At 40.1% G+C, this 17,507-nt stretch overlaps 1 protein-coding gene across 5 annotated transcripts in view; it reads left to right on the top strand.

Moving 5' to 3' along the window:
• RUNX1T1 (RUNX1 partner transcriptional co-repressor 1) overlaps positions 1 to 17,507 on the top strand; it is a 166,558-nt gene that overhangs the window by 31,152 nt on the left and 117,899 nt on the right. The gene's annotated exons all lie outside the window — the stretch shown is intronic.

The following is a 17,507-nucleotide window of genomic DNA, read 5'->3' as shown; positions in this document are numbered from 1 at the left end:
CCACCTCTACCACCCACAGACTTTGAGGTACACGTGAATAGCTCTGAGGCACATTTTCAGTTCTTTATGTCTCAAACCATTTACTCAGAAGTAAATCCAATGGAACTGCAATGGGCCTATTGCATATTAATTAAGAACTGCAGGCAAGATCAACAGTGCTTTTAAAGCCCTATTCATGTTGCAGTTGTGACTGTCAGTGTAGGGGTTAGGTTATATTCCTTAACATTATTACAAATGTGGCTTTATTTGAATTATTGAATATTTCTAAGGAAGTTGAAAGGGCAACTATATTTTGAACTTATGTTATACAGGCAATGCTGTTAGGCATATTCTGGAACCTCATAGCTGCCTTTGAAAAAAATATGTCACCTTCTTCCACATTTAGCTTTAATGGATGTATTTCCTTTACATGTTTAAAGCAGTTGCCCTTTTAAATGTTGTGATTACGGATCAGATTGCATCTGGTTGCCAATGAAAAACAGAGATGAGGCTAGGCAAAATATCATCACACACACACACACTCCCGCAGAGATCTGTAGCGCTATTAATGAGGGGATCTATTGGTGGTCAAAAATACATTTGCCTTCTTAGGTAAAATACATTTACCTAAGCCTCCCAATGGTAATATAATAAACTACCACTACTGATCTACTGCTCCTAGCACAGGTGATTGTAGTCACAGGTAACGTAGACAATATCTTCCTAGGGTTGAACTTTTGATGTGCTTTGATGTGTTTCATGCTTATCTAAAAATGCCAATAACAAACACCTCAGGTGTGTAGAACCATGTATTTGATGTATCGCCTGATCTGCTTATCTAAAAATGTAAACAAATAACCCATGTTCGTAGGACGAGGGGGACCCAGGTTCAAATCCTCACTCACAGCCATGTGGCTAGGCAGCATTCCCTAGTGGTGAGGTCTGAGAACTTTATTCAAAATTATGGCGGTGAGTTCCATAGACCCAAGCCTCAAAGTTTTGTGTTTTTGTTTTGTTTTTTAAAAAAACATAGGTTGGGAATCCACATGTTGCTCTGTCGCATCTGGTGACAATGGCTAGATAACCTTCGGTGTTCAGCTCCCCCACATTATTATTATTATTATTATTATTATTATTATTATTATTATTTATTTATATAGCACCATCAATGTGGGTTTTAGATTAGAACAACATCAATTGACTGCTACAATATTTAAAAAGAACAAGCGCAGAAACACAGTACTCTGTCGAACAAAACCCAAACTGTCAAAGAGGCACATTTTCTTCCATATTATTAAATAGTGACTCTATTCACATGATAGGGAAACTGAGCACGACTGGAGCATCTCTACTGTCTATCAGTAAAAGATACATTAGATCAAACACTTTGATAAAGACTCTAAGAAATAACTATGGTAGGAATCTTACATTTCCCCCCATGGCTTCATTATTTCCAGACATTTTACATCTCTAGTCTTTGTATCAACCCTGTGAGGTAGGTTAGGGTTAGAGAATTTGATGCAAGGCCATCCAGTAAGCTTCATAGCTGAAAGGGATGTGAACTGGGGTTTCCTTGATCCTAGTCCAACATTCTAACCACAGTACCATACTGGCTATCGTTATTTTCATATTTCATATTAATATTAAGCTTTGTTTTAATGTAAAGCCTCGCTATCCTGAAAGAGGAGCTACGTGCTCAAGGCAAAAATAAAAATATCCCATTATGATACATGGGTTGGGTGGGTGGGTTGGGAAGCAGCTAACCCCCAACACAAAGATTTGAGTGCGGCTCTCGTTAAGTCCTAAAAGTCAGGCCACATAAAAAGGTCTCATGACAAGCCATGACTGTGGCTTGAATATTCAAAAAACTGCCTGGCATGTGCCACAGTTTACTGGATCACTATGTACCATCATTGGGAGAAGTACACTATGCATATATGAAAAAGAGGGATGTCTTTATGACGATGCCCTTTACACTGGCTGCTGCAGTTGCCGGGGAGAGGGAGGTACGTGGCCTTTTGGGTGGCGTGGAATCCATGCATGCAGAGGGGTTAGTGTTCATTCCTAGATTCTTCCTCTTTAAAGCTTGTTTTGCTGCTTCCTCTATTAAGTAGGCATTTCTTGGGTGAATAATAGATTTGTTAGGATATTTTGGGATATTTGGCTACAGAATTGTAATTAACTCTCCTACAGCCAGATCTTTTTTTTTAACTGCTCATGTGTATGGTTTATTACATTAAAGTACACTCATTAGTTCCTTTGCTGTTAAAAGAAAGCAACATTCTTAGATCAATTCATACAAGCCCTGTTCAGGCATTTGTTTGAACACATGAGGGCTTAAAGCGGATAGAGAGATGGGTCTGCATATACTGGCCGTGCACCCTACATCTCCAGGCACTCTGCCCCACCCTCTTCAATTGAAACTTTGCCTTATTGAACTGGCATATCTGAAAGGGAGCTATACTTGTGTTCACTTGAATATGAGTAGAACTGAGCGCAAACAGAAACTCTGATAAGGCAGGGTCTGCAATTGCACAGAGAGTTCTACTGGCATTCAACTACAGTTCAATGTATTCTACTTGCATTGTTGATTCAACATAGTAAGGTCTGGACTGGAGGGTGGAGGAAGCATGCCTAGAGATGTAGGGGGCAGGTGTAACGTTCAGGGCCCTATCACTCTGCCTGTTTTAAACCCTCATGTGCTAAGGCAATCACCTGAACAGGACTATGGTATGGGCAGAATCCTGCCAAAGCTAAAAATGTTATCCCATTGATTTCAATAGGAGATATTTATGCATATGCTTAACTCCCTCATCGAAATAAGTGTGACTTAAAAGCACTTAAGTATTTTTCTCTGCTTAGAAGATCATGCACTTGTACCCATTCCTTTACATTGAGAATAGGCTCATGTGGAAAATATGATTTGAGAAAGCAGCAAAGAACCTAGTGGCACCTTAAAACTAATAATAGTATTATGTGGTATAAGCTTTCATGGACTACAGCCCACTTTGTCAATTACATGGTGTTATCCTTAGTTTGGGGGTGGGGTAGGAGAAGAAAATTCCATGTTGGGGATCATTTAGAAGAGGAATTGAAAATAAACCTGCCAATATTATAATGTCTTTCTATAAGGGTAGACAACCTATGGTTCTCCAGATATTTTGGCTTACAACTTCCATCAGCCCTCTCCAGTATAGCCATTGGTGAGGGATGATGGGAGTTGTAGGCCAAAACAACTAGAGGGCGGCAAGTTGTGCATCCCTGCATTATACAAATCTATAGTGTGACCATACTTGGAATATTGACTACAATTCTGGCCACTGTGCCTCAAAAAGGATTGTAGAGCTGAAAAAGGTGCAGAAACGGGGCAGGCAAAACGATCCAAGGGAATGGCGTAACTCCCCGTTGAGGTAAGGATACCATGTTTGGGGTTCTTCAGCTTAGAAAGAGATGAATACGGGGGTATATGATAGAGGTGTATCAAGTGTGGTGGAAAAAATATGTCTCTCTCATAATACTTAATTTGGTTTAATTTGTTTTTAGCTGTGTATATTTACTGTTTTTATGCTGTATGCTTTTATCTGTACTCCTCTCTGAGATCTTATTGATATAGGGTGGGATATAAATGCTTTTTAAATAAATAAATAAATAAATAAATACTAGAAACTGGGATCATCCAGTGAAGCTGAATAGGGGAGGATTCAGGACAGAGAAAAGGAAGTCTTCTTCACACAACTCACAACTTAACTATGGAATTCACCACTACAGGATATAGTGATCACCACCAACTTGGATGGCTTTGAAAGTGAATTAGATAAATTCATGGAAGATAAGGCTATCATTACTAGTCATAATGGTTATATATTACTTCCAGTATCAGAGGCACTATGGGCAGGTCTACACCTAAGGCTGTAGCAGGAGGGAGGGGGGAGGATCACGGACTTATCTGCTTCCGCAATCCTCCCCCAGCGTCTAGACGGTCATGCGATATCCCAGAAGGGAAGAGGGGCGTTGTGGCCACCATATTTTTTTAAGAGGAGCTGGTTGCGTGGGAAAAGGTAAAAAACAAAACAAACGCACACTCACACACACACACACGCCATCCCAGGGAAAAAGGGATGACATGGGAGTGGCGGCCACACCGGGATGGTCCCGGGACCATGGAAATATTGGGAACTCCACGGTCCCAGATATCCTGGGGAAAGTCCCTGGTCATCCTCTATGCCCATGTGTTTATACATATACCTACCAACTATGGATAACATGACGTGCATCTTATGGTGATGAAAGTTATGCTACAATAAATGTGTTCGTCTTTAATGAGTATTGTTTAACTTAAATTTACAAGCATTTTAGAGGCATTACTCTGATTAAGTGGTACAGGAATGTGCAGAAAATTAAGAGTTCTTTGCACAATTTATTTCTGGCTCACAAAGAAGACATTGGTCTGTGTAAGTCAGGTTGATCTCAAACAATTATGAAGGATGACCATTCTATTCAACTTCCTGTCTGAGCCAGCCTATAAGAAAATGCTGGGCAAGAGTCCAGAATTAGAAGTCCAAACAAAATAATATAAAGACTATATAAAACATAAGGGAAAAAATGAGATGAGTTCTGTTTGGAAAGCAATAATATTTAAAAAGAAATGGAGAGAGGAGGACCCAAGGGGGAAAAAAAATATTGCTTCTCAATATCTCTTATCCTGGAATATCATTTGCCCTCTTAATTGCTTCAGAGTTTAAAACGAGATCAGCAATCTCTTCAAACATATCTCTCTTTAGGGAAATTGACTTGAGCCTCAAACTCAGGTATATCCAAAATGTGGAGAGGGCTGTTGGACTGTGTTTCCTGGCCCCTCCTGCAGGGTTGCAAATCCACTAGTCATGCCCTTCTATGCTGTGCACCCTAGTGACCACATGGTTGGCATCAGTTTGTGTCTACAGATGTATGTGCTTAGGGCTTCTCTGCACAAATAGGGCCCATATGGAGTGGGTACTTGTTTATTGAATGTGGGAGATAGAACTCTGGAGTTTTGGAATATCATCAGTATGCTGGTGAAATGCAGCTTTGTTTTTTCCTTTACATCTTCTTAAGGTGAGACTATGGATGTGCTAAATCAGTGCCTGGCTGAGGCAATGGACTGGATGAGAGTTAATAAACTGGAACTGAATCCAGACAAGACGGAGTTGCTGTTAGTGGGTGGTTCTCCCGATCGAATGGAGGGTGCTCAACCTGTTCTGGATGGGGTTGCACTCCCCCTGAAGGAGCAGGGTCATAGCTTGAGAGTCTTCTGGGAGCCATCTTTGTCAGTTGAGGCTCTAGTAGCCTCAGTGGTATGGAGTGCCTTCTACCAACTTCAGTTGGTAGCTCAGCTATATCCCTATCTGGAGAGGGATAATCTGGCATCAGTTGTCTATACTCTGGTAACTTCCAAGTTAGATTTCTTCTATGCACTCTACGCGGGGTTGCCTTTGAAGATGGTTCAGAAGTTGCAGCTTGTGAAAAATGTAGCAGCCAGACTGATAACAGGGATAAGACGGCCGGACCATATAGCACCAATTCTGGCCCATTTGAACTGGCTGCCTGTATGTTTCCAAACCAAATTCAAGGTGCAGATGGAGACCATTAGCATCAGGACCTGATCCATGCAGTTTGTCTTCCAAAAAAGAAGGCAGGACTGCTCAACTTGAGCCCTCGCAGGCCCTTGCACAGAAGGACAGTGTAACGTGTTAATTTAGGTACATAGCTGGTATTTGCTCTGCCAACCCACCAGCCAGGTGAGCATCTGAACCTGGAGCTCAAGTGGATTATGAGGGTGTTATCTCAGTAACACGTACATAGTGCCTGCCCAACCGCCCATTTGTTAGGTAGATTGCTAGCTCATAGTTCGGTATGGTTGTTGCTGTTTCCAGAATGGGACTAGTATCTAGGGCCCTTTCTGCAACTAAGGATTATCCCAGGAAAATGAAGGGATTGTCCCTGCCTGCTCCCGGGATCCCCTGTGTGGCATTTGCATGCACAGGGATGATCCCGGGACGATCCCTAGAAAAAAGGCAGGTGTAGGAAAAGGGTTTTTTGGCAGGTAGAAATCTCTCTATTTTTTTTTTATTTGTATTTTTTTTAATTTTTATTTTGAAGAAGAAGATAGGTCTTGAAGCTTTGAGATGGTGAAATTCCTCCAGTTGAAGGGCCAGGGTAGAAGAGACAGCAGAAGCAGCACCTGCAGGCTGTTGGAGGATCAGAGTCAGAGAGAGAGAGGTTTTAGCTGGAGTTAACTGAAACAAGGCTGCTGTCTAGGGAATTGTCTGCCTCGGAGGAGTGCCTGTTGGCCTCCACTCGTGTTCTGCTTGTATATTTGTAAATAAAGCAAATGCGACAGAGATGCTACAGACCTCCAGTGCTCTCCCATCAAAAGGAAGCTAAACCTGGTAGCAACTGCCTCTGGAGTTTTTACACCATTCCACCGCGGGAGGAGCACATAACAATATATATTTAAAACCACAGAACATTTGCGCATTTTGAAAGAAAAATCGTGTTACCAATAAATACAAAGATTAGCAGGGAGGGCTTTTGCTTTTAAAATCTGATATCTTTTAAAATTTAGCCTTAAGTTTCTCTTCTGAGAAGGATTTGGAGAATGAGAGGGAAGGAGGGAGAGAGAGCGGGAGAGAGCACATTTTCTTCTTGGTAATATACTAAGGGTCTGATAACATTAATGGGCTTTGCCTCACACAGAGTTCTGAGTATATTGTACCACTGCTCACTGATCCCAGGTCAGTGTGATGCGTGAAATCAATTTATTTGAATCTCTTTGCCTCTATAGGAATTTGGCAGCATGCCAGTTGTTTTCATTTAATGTTCTTTGTGTTGAACACGGACAAGCAGGCTTCCTTTTGTGCTCTCCTTCTCTCTTGTCTTTCAGCCCATGTTCCCGTTTGCAGATTCTTGAGACACAGCATAATGTTACTTACCTTTTTTTGAAAAAAGAAAGAAAAAAAACTTATTTTGTTTCAGATGACATTTTAAACAATAGGAAATTAGGTCAATTATAAAGCCGTTCCTGGGTTTGCCTCTGTGTAGCTGGCCAGTTTTATGTTGTGCATTGAGGAATTCCAAAGTTGTTAGCTTTATGAGTGTGAGTAAATCTGATTTTTAAAAATATTGGCAAGAGTGGGAGATGGAACAAACTCTAAAATATCTTTATAGTACAAAGCTGACCCTCCTGTTGTTTCTTTAAAGCTTCTCTAGAACTAATTGTGTTTGTAATAATGGAATAATGTCACTGTTGCAACACTTTAGCAGAGGCAAGTATTTTGCGAAAAACCGTAACAACATCTATTGATCTTAACATACAATTTACTGTTTAGGTGGTAGATATTTCATTATGTAAGAAATGTCTAACTTACTCCAATTGCTGCAATGGTTGTCATCATCATGTAGAATGACTATGAAAGACAAATAATCTTTACACAGTGCAAGTAGTTTTGCTTGAACATAGGAAAGCAAACCACTAAATAGATTGGTAATTACCTTAAGAGATTTGTTTCATGTAGGGAGTGTGTGTGAGGGGGGGGAGAGAGGGAGAGGGAGGGGGGAGCACATGTAGAAGATTTCGTGTTGATGCTCCAGGCAGTTCTTGCGGAAGTTGATATGCAGAACTATGGAGCCATACCACCGGGGTCAGGCTTGTACACTTCAGCCCCTGCTTCCTTGTTTATTTACCTGAAGAGCCAAACATCCAATCTGAAAGTATGTGAACACCCAGTATCTCTAGCTGCAGTGTGCTGCTCTGACATCCTGGAAAGCCAACCCTGTCTGTCCACGAACGTCAGGGCTGGTTCCTGACAGTCGGCTATCTCTGCCGGGCCTGAGTTCCTTTCATTCAGGACGTATTGTGTGCAACAGGGTTTGGTCAGGAATGTGAGGTTCCTGCCGGGCCTGTGTTCTCAGTCCTGACAACGCTGGCAGAAAGATTGACTTTTTTCCCCTTTTAAAAAAAAAAGAAAGAAAAAGAAAGGAAAAAATTGGCTCTATTTATCCTTTCCCTTTATAATTCTGGCACTGGTATATTACTAACTTGCATTGCATCCAAACTGGTCTGCTTCTGTGTCTGAATTATTCTCATTGGGTTTAGTTGATCTTGGGTCAACCCTTCTCTTAATCTGTACCAAAAAATATTTTTCAAAGGAAGCCACCTCAGTTTGGTGGTGACTTGTAAAATAAAAGTTTATTTTTATTATTATCATCTAGAAATTGGATAGTTTGTGTCAAAATACTCTTCTGATGTATACCCTCAGCTTCAGGGGTAAGGAAAGGATCTTCCTTGGAAGAGGGTGCTGAAATAATAATAAATAAATAAGTAATGCCATTTAAATCACAACTTTTGAGTGTTCAGAGTTGTATATGTAAGGGGGTTGTATATGCAAAGGAAAAAGTTAAAGACCTGCTCAGATTTTAGTAAGTACGGTATATATGAGAACTTACATCTTTAGGTTTATTGAAGAAAATTTCAAGAGGTTCAGCAAGAAGAAAGGGCAGTGGAATTCTTTAGGTCTCTACCAGAGATGGAAAAGAAATGGTAGGGATTACGATGGAGGAGGAGCACAGTAAACTGGCAAAGAACAGAGGAGAGTGGAAGATTTACCATGGAAAAAGTTTGCAGTGGCCTTCAAGGTCCTATCCTATGGTCCTTGGTAGTGTGTCGTAGGAGCTATAGGATATTGTGGAAGGAGGCCCACAGTTGGATGAGGATATCTGCCATTAGAAGCCTCCTTGTTGCTCTTTTGCCATCAGCCCTCCTTTAACGAGAGTAAGGAAAACTATCGGAAAAAGCTATACTATGCATGATTAACAGAATGTGTAGTTTGGTCTGTAGTCTACCATTCCTAAGCTACCTACTTATTTGGGTTTCCAAGTGGTTGCACATGGTCTGACAGAAGGGCTCTTGGTATGGCTACCCCACAGTAAAAGGATCCTGAAACCCACAATGTTTCTGGTAGATGGGGGTGGGCAGGGACACAGGCAGTTTTCCTCTCTCTCCTTTAGTCACAGTGGATCTTTTTAATGGACTGGCAATCTGTGTTCCCATTTCATGATGGTGATGCTCTCATTATAGTATCTAAGTGGGTAAAGTAGATTACACTTGCTCAGAAAGGTAGGGAAAGTTTGACCAAGTCCAGTTTCAACCTTTGAATATTCATCAGTATTCAAACTCAATATTCATACAAAATTATATTTAGGAAATACCATTCCCAGTTAAGCACAGATGGCTAATCTCAGGGAACCCGCTCCCCTCCTAGCAGTTATCTTTATGGAAAATATTTTTCAAAGTCAGCTTTGCATAGCAGTATCAAGCAGTACAATAGGATATGGTGGTAAGGAGTCATCACTGATAAAGATAAAGGTAGAATAAGTTAAATTGGTCCGGCAAACCCACTTGGGCTCCTTCCATATGAACATGCTCATCTTCAGAGACCCTCTTATATATCTCACCATCAGCAGAGGTTTGGTTAGTGCAAATGTAAGACAGGGCTTTCTCTTTCTCTCTCTCTCTCTCTCTCTCTCTCTCTCTCTCTCTCTCTCTCTCTCTCTCTCTCTCTCTCTAATTTTTTTACTGTGACAGCACCTCAATTATGGAATTCCCTCCCATGGGAGGTTAGATAATCCTCATCCCTGGTGACATTTAGGTGAGCCATAAAAGATGTTTTTATTAAACCTGGCTTTTAATGGGTTTTTTTTTAAAATGAGATCAAAGGTTTCAACTCAGCTGTTCTTTGTTTTAATTCTTTATATTAGTTCTGTTGTCAAATTATGGCATTTTGTTTTGTAAGCCACCATGGGGGGCCTTGTTAGGGGTGACCATAGCAACTAATACCAACTTCCCTAGCAACTTCATATATCATCTTTGGGAGATCTACCAATGCTTTGAGGTACTATACACAGAGTTGCTAGTTAGGATCCACCACGGCTCCAACTTCCAGCTTCTATGTTGCAAACAAACAGCCCTAGTAGAAGCAGAGAACAATTCAGAAATGTTTATGTTGTTTTGTTGTTAGGACCAATGCTCTAGCTGAATAATCAGGTGGGCGATCTGGAACTGATTTCAGTCCTACTAATGATGATAGGAATCAATCTCATGACACCTTCTTTTAAAGCCTTCATGCAAATTCTCTGGAAAATCTCCCCCCCACCCGCCCCCTGCAGACATGCACGTTCTTCTTTTCTTGACTATCATCCCTTCCACCATGATCCTTTTTTTCTGATCTTCTTTCTCAGCTCGTAGTGACTTATGGAGAAACACAGGCAGAGCAGTCCTGTGGAAAGAAGAAGGCAGGGGGCAGAGAAGAGCCTGTGGTAGAAGAATTGCCCCCCCAAAGGCGGCTTTTTCCTGTTTCACTAGAGTTTTTCCTCTCAGTTTTGGAGGCATGCTGGGGAATGAGTGGGCTTAGGATCCTGCTTCCTTCAGACCACCCCAGCCTAGTCCTTTTTGCTTCCTCCTTCTGGAAGGGGGAAGTATGTGGCTTCTCCCCTTTGCGTGGGCTTCTCCAATATGGTCCCGGGGTTCTCACAGTGCCGCAGTGGTGTTGCTGTGATTCCCCTCCCACTCCCATTTCCCCCAGAAATACTATATTTTAATTCTGTTGTTAAATTATGGTATTTTTTCCTTTTATTAAATTATAGCACTCCTTCCCAGAGTGCTGTGGTTCTGATCTGGATCAGGGTTGCCTGTGCTTACAGAAGAGTGTGGAAAACATCCCACATAGCTACACTATGCTTGATTAGCAGAACACTTAGTTTGACCCTAAGCACATGGCTGAACAAATCCTCTGCAGTGCAAGATGTTGCACACAACTTTGGTGGGATGGGAATCACTGCAGCACCACTGCAGCACTATGAGAACCCCAGGACCACATTGCAGAAGCCCACATGAAGGGGAGAAGCCACATGCCAGCATGAATCCTTGGAAAGCTGAGGGAAGTGGCATACAAGTAGGACCCAGGATATGGGCTCTGTCTATGTGTTCCTAGACTTTTCAAGTTGCCCAGCAGTCCAGGAAGGAGTGGTGCTGCCAGAGCAGCCACACTGCCAAGGGGGTGTAAGAACCAACCTTAAACGAGAACCACACAGTCAGAGGCTATGTGATTCCAGCCTTCCACAGCTGCTGTAACAATGCTCTTTCATCCTTAAATTGGTAAGTGCAAGTTCTGTGGAGAAAAGAGGCCATTTCTGTTCCCCTCTCTTTTGTAACTTAAGCTAGCCCTTTCCCAAGTCCTGGGAGCGTAGTTGGTATAATTTAAAGGCATAAGACAGATAACATTGAACCAATATGGGGGAAAACACAACACATTCAGGTAGCCACAGTGTGTTGGGTTGCATTGGTATAAATGTTAATAGTTCGGCTATATAGCAAATTAATAAATTGCGTATTTATAAAGAAAGTGAAAAAGAAACTGGTATGTGTGTGTATGTGAGAGGGGAGGTGAGTTGAACACAACAGATCTCCCCCCCCCCATTTAGCAACGGTGATCTGAATTTATGTTGATAATTCTGTAGTGTTGCATATTTGCTCCACCTGGTGGATCTTGAGAAAAGTGTCTTAATCCCGGTTAATGATAAGGCGCTGCTCCCAACTGAAGCTCAAATGTATTACCCAGCGTAAGCCAACTTTTTCAATTTTTTAAAAACAATATTAATAAGAGCATTGTAAAAGGCCACATTTTTAAAGAAAACATCAGAATCCGATAGTTTTGCTTGCCCACACACAGTCATTTCATTAATCTTTATGAAAGCATTGCATTTCAAATCAATTAATGATAACAGTTTACCCCCAGTCTCATCTAAAGATTAGCAATTAAATCATCTAAATGTATGGCTTTTTGAGGTTATGCATGAACGTTGAAAGTTGCCCCCACCCCCTGCAAACAGACAATAATTAATGAGCTCTCCTGATAAGGCGCAGCAATGCAGTCAAAAGAGTTGGTTGCCGCACAGAGGTATTTCTGCGGTACATTGGCATAAAAAATCTGCATGTCATTAACCTAGCTTGCAAACATTATTGTCTTTCGTATTCTATAGGACTTGGTTATGCTTTGATCATATCATTGTTCTCCTAGGTTATCCCCCCTCCCCCAATCCTAAATTCTAAATGGCTTCTTAACAGAAGGTGAAGTTTAGAAAACAGTATCTCCATATGCAAGGGATTTTGAGACCTTTTTTATTGTCTTTAAAAATGTCATTCACCGTCCTCATTAGCATTTATTGTTGCAAGTGTAGAAGCAGAAAATGTGAAATTGGTATGTCATGAATAGCTCCGCAGTGCTCTGGAGCCCTGAAATGTTGCCTGCAGTGTGGTGTGCGGCAGGCATTGAGAGAAAGCTGTCCAGATGGTTGCCAGCACAGAGCTGAGCTGCAGGTTTTTGTCTCTGGTGCCGAGAGGAGGGAAAGTTCACTGGAGCATACGCTATCACCCCTTGCATTTTAACAAAACTAACTCACTATCTGTCAAAACGGGGAGGTGGTGACACTGGAACGAAACAAAACAAAAAGTTCTCAATGTAATGTTGCAATCACCCATTAAAGGCTGAAAGCATGTCACAAATATATATATATAATAAATGGTTCTAAGAAAAAGGAGTACGTCTAATGTTTATTTAAAGAAATGATTATCTAATTAGAGCCAATAATACATACTTTCATTGGTTGGTTTTTTGCACACTGAAAAGAAGTGGATTCGAAGATGTCTTTTAAAAGCAATTACATGTCAATAAATAGGGGATTCAAGTTGTTTGGGGGTTATATTTTTGCCCTAAACTAGGACTCCATTTTTGAAGCCGTGGTTATTGGAATTGATTGGTTATGTAGGACAGTATATTCTGTCAATCTATGCAATATAATGTAGGTATTAACTATTTTGTTATAGTGAAAATTATAAATTGGGGCCATTACCTAATATGCCATCCCATCCCTGTAGCAGTAGTGTTTGCTGATCTTAAGTTCTTGGGATGCTTGAACACTTTTAATTTGTAAAGCAGGCTACCATCTTTATTGTATAAACTCTTTTTAAAAGACCTGTAAAGAAGATTGCTGCTGTTCTCATTTTACAGGTAGGAAACTGAGGATGAGAGTGGGTGCTTATACATCAAAGGCTTGAAAACAGATGTTATAACTTTTTGGCTCACACTGTATAGATTGGAATGGTGTTGGCAATAGCAGTGTTACTGTCACTTTCAGTGTTTCTGTTCCATATACAGTAGTTTGAAATGTCACTAACATGTATGGTTTCTGAGGCTCAACAGAATTTGTCCCATTTTACAGTATTCTTGAATTTGGCATATGTGCCTCTGTTACCAGTTGGAGTATCTTGCTTACCAGTCTGTCCTGTCAAGAGAAGTTCTCTCTTGATTTGAAGTGGCTTAAATGATGCCCCTATTTGATTCCATTATTAAACCTATATGTTAATTTAACTTAATTTCAGGAGATTAGTTTCACATTTTACATTCAATTAACCCCAAGTTTGCCATCATGTATACTTGGTAGAGCCATGGCCAATCCCTGTGCATGTGCTTGAAAACAAGCATTTCTTTGCATTCATATTTAAGCATACACCTAAAAACTGTGTTGTTTGAGGATGCCCTGGATCTTATCCCAATAAATACCCAAGAGTTGACAAACTAAACCTACTATTCCTCTCCCCCACCATATACACACACTTTGGTCTCTAAAGTATTTTTATAAACAGTTTTTCCATCTCCATTTCACTCAGCTATGCGTGATCTTAAATACCATAGTAGCTATTTTAAGAAACAGAGTAAACTTTGCCAATAAGGAAGTGTGTATGTAGGAAAAACTCTTGGCATTATCTCTGTGTGTTTTTAAAATGCATGTATTCAAAGTTGAAATCACATGTCATATTAAAGTATTTTAATGAAGTTTCTCAGGAAAAAAGTATAGTCCTTTTTAAAGATTTAGTGTGGATATTGTCTCATGGCAGGGCTAAAAAGAAAAATCAATAATTTGAGTCTCTGATCTCCGTTGGAATATTTGCTGTATTACTTCATTATTATTATTATTATTATTATTATTATTATTATTATTATTATTTATTTATTTATATAGCACCATCAATGTACATGGTGCTGTACAGAGTAAAACAGTAAATAGCAAGACCCTGCCGCATAGGCTTACAATCTAATAAAATCATAGTAGAACAATAAGGAGGGGAAGAGAATGCAAACAGGCACAGGGTAGGGTAAACAGGCACAGGGTAGGGTAAAACTAACAGTATAAAGTCCGAACAATACAGCTATGACGTTTTAATACAAGTCCTTGCAATAAGAGAACGTACAGGTTTCGGTTTCCTTTTTGTAAAAAGTGTGAAACAGATTTAATTATTATCTTATTTAGCCCCGCTACAGTACTGGTAAACTGCTTTGGATTCTTTCTTTTTTTTAACAAAAGAAAAGCAACATAAATGTTTTAGAGAAATACAGTAGGGGACACTGTCACCACCTCTAAGAAATTAATACATTTCTTCATGTGTTGGTGTGTTTACTGTACATCATGTTGACAGTCTATTGAATAAAGTTAGGAAGGTATTGAGAAGAAATCTCCCCACAAAAACTCAACAGCTCATCTATTAGGTGGGTTTGCCTTGTCAGTAGGATTCCTTGTGAAAACACTAATGGCTTCCAGCTGGGTGGAAAATCAGATCTTTGGAACCCGACAAACTTAGCAGATCAAAAGTTGAAAGCCCAGCTAATGTTTCTATTTTTAGTTGCCGTTCACCCATAAAAGATTATTTTCCAATATGTCAGCTTCATTTGGTGGCCAGTGGCGTGAGAGTGAAAGTGGAGCAAGCGAGTGGGCAAATCTGGACATTAGCGAGTCCGCCTATTCCAACTGGTATGCCACTTTGTCGAATAGCCTTTCCTTGAGATGAGGGGGTGTCCTAATGACCATTCATCAATGCTCGTTGCCTGATCATTGAGTGCCTTCTCATTCAGTTTATCAAGCCTTGCACATAAAAAGTCAGAATAAGCATTATTCAGCTTTGTTAATGCCAAATAGGAGTAAAATGCTTCATTTGAACCCATTTTGCCCTTGGTTTTTCACTTTGTTAATGCAGTCCTGCTTAAATGAGTGCCTTTATTGGGTCAGTTAGAATATCTGAAACTATTAATTGTCTTGAACTGAATAGCTGGTGGCAGGCCAGAACAGATGGGGTAGAAAACTATTTGGTTGGGTGTATTGCTTTCAATTAGGATCAATGAGGTTTCAATGCCTTTGAATTAACTCACTTAATACCGACTGTGTGAAGTCATAGTGTATCTCAACAGTCTGCTAGGAGGAGAGAGGGAAAGTTGAGAAGGCCTGCATGAAAGCTTTGAGTCAATTTCTTCCTTTGCTGCTAACAAAGAACTTTCATTAGCTAGCTACATAAGCAATTCAGAGGACTTCTAGTCCCTTTTGGTAAGTCAGGTGTAAGCAAGAGGAAAATGTCTACATCAAACCTATAAACTGCTAACCTGGATCTGCACACTGTTTATTATGATTGTGTGTCCCATTATTTACAGTGCACATAGGCCTAACGCTCTGGTTTATGAGAATATTTCCCGCCTATGGGTAATGCGATGGAATAACAACTTTCTAAGATTCAAAATAAATCTAATTTTGCATGTTGATATTTTATGTGTTTGATGGTGGAGGTGGAGGGTGGGCACAGAGACAGCCTTGGCTGTGGGGAGGTGTACTAGATCATTTGACATCACTTTCTAAGTGGTTTGAAGATCTGCAGAATAATACCTTGGCTAAATATACACACGATAATAGCTTTTTATAGGATAACCTTCAGCCTATTGTGTTGCTTCTTGCACCTAATGTTTACATACTTCCTTGTATCCTTATATGATGCTCCATATTTTTGCATGCAATAAATACTTTTCCTTATTGTTGTTTTGATGTATTTCTCTGCTGTGCAAGACCAGTAGAGAGTAGTGATATTTTACAGAATTGTTGACATCGATTGTCCATCACTGTTACACATTTTGGCCTCATTTCATATTTTTTTAAATAACTAAGTGGTACAAAAATTGTTACAGTAATCCTTAAGTGGCTGCATTAAAAAATATATATCCAGGAATATTTATCTGAGGACTGCCAAATGTGTTGCTGCTTGCCTCAGAGTATTAAATAATGAGGGTGGGGGATGATTCCTGCAGCTGGCTGCTTGAGAAAACGCTGAAGTAGTCTCAGATGCACAGGCATTCTGTTAGGCCCCTTCCATAAGTAGTCTTCTAGGTGAGAATCTCCAGGGATCCAGTTTTTGTTGACGTGGATCAATTTAAATGGCAATTACTGTAGTCAGATAACAGCTTAAAAAGCCTTTTTACACATAGAAAAGATGCATAATCACATGGCATATGGTAGTGTTCAATTTTCTGAGCCATGGTTTGAGGATTTACAATGTGCTGATATTGACCCACTTTTAAAATTGAATATCATTCCATTTTATTAAATGTGTTGTACCTTTAGACCCATTATTTTTCCTCTCTGTTTTTAAAGCTGCTTCTGTCTGCTTCTGTGTTGATGAAAGGTTGCTTTTCCAACAGTGAAAATGTCCCCCACCCCATCCCAGTTTCATCTGAAGCATAGCCTCGTGTGTTTGTTTGTTTTTAAATAATAAATAACGAGGTAGTGGTATCTCTTAAACAGTGTGTTGCATAAATATTCTCAGAGTGGGTTTCCCCTTTTTTCTTCTCAAGTTATCAGCTAGCATTTGTAATATTTACCGCTATGTAAGACTTTTATTTCCCAGATCCATCAAAACTCTTACAAAACTTTGCTACACATCTAGACATCTGACTTAGATGAGTGCACTTTTTGCCCTCCAAACAGATGCCACTGTACAATCTCTCCACCCCCTTTTTAAGATGAGCGTCTCAGATTCAAGAATGGCAAATACACACTTTTTGCTAGTTATTTGAAAACTTAGTACATGTATTTTTAGAGGGTCAGTAGTAGTTGTTGTGTTGGTAGTTTTTCAAGATAACCTCCTTTGCTTTTAAGTACATAATTACCAACAGTTCATTGAAGACAATTCCTACTTATATGAATGTTGGACTTTTTTCTGTTCTATTGCCATGAGGAGGAGAAAGAGAAAGAACAACAGAACAGAGAGAGGGGACAGAAAACATGTTGTAACATCTAAAATTATTCCTTAAAGATGAAGCATTTAAGGATTTGTTTTCTGCCTTTTAGATTAACGCGAACATATAAGCTTGAAATGCCATTGAACATTCACAGATAAAGGCTCAGAAAGAGAGAACCCTAATCAAGCTGTAAAATTGTTTGTCTCCAAAGTCTTTCTATGGGCTTTAAACTGGAAGAGGAGGGGGGGGGGGTCATTGGGGAGGGAAATACAGTTGGCTTTCCCCTTTTGCCTGGAATTTTCTGTAAGCCTAAACGCGTTGCAGAAGGTATGCAAGTCAGGCGTATGTTTCTCTTATGAAGCAGAGGATGTTTTACAAAGG

The sequence above is a fragment of the Elgaria multicarinata genome, chromosome 7 (genome assembly GCF_023053635.1).
Source record: "Elgaria multicarinata webbii isolate HBS135686 ecotype San Diego chromosome 7, rElgMul1.1.pri, whole genome shotgun sequence".
In the NCBI taxonomy this organism is placed as follows: Eukaryota; Metazoa; Chordata; class Lepidosauria; order Squamata; family Anguidae; genus Elgaria; species Elgaria multicarinata.
Note: the sequence above shows the minus strand (reverse complement) of the source record. Positions and strands in the feature narration are given on the sequence as shown.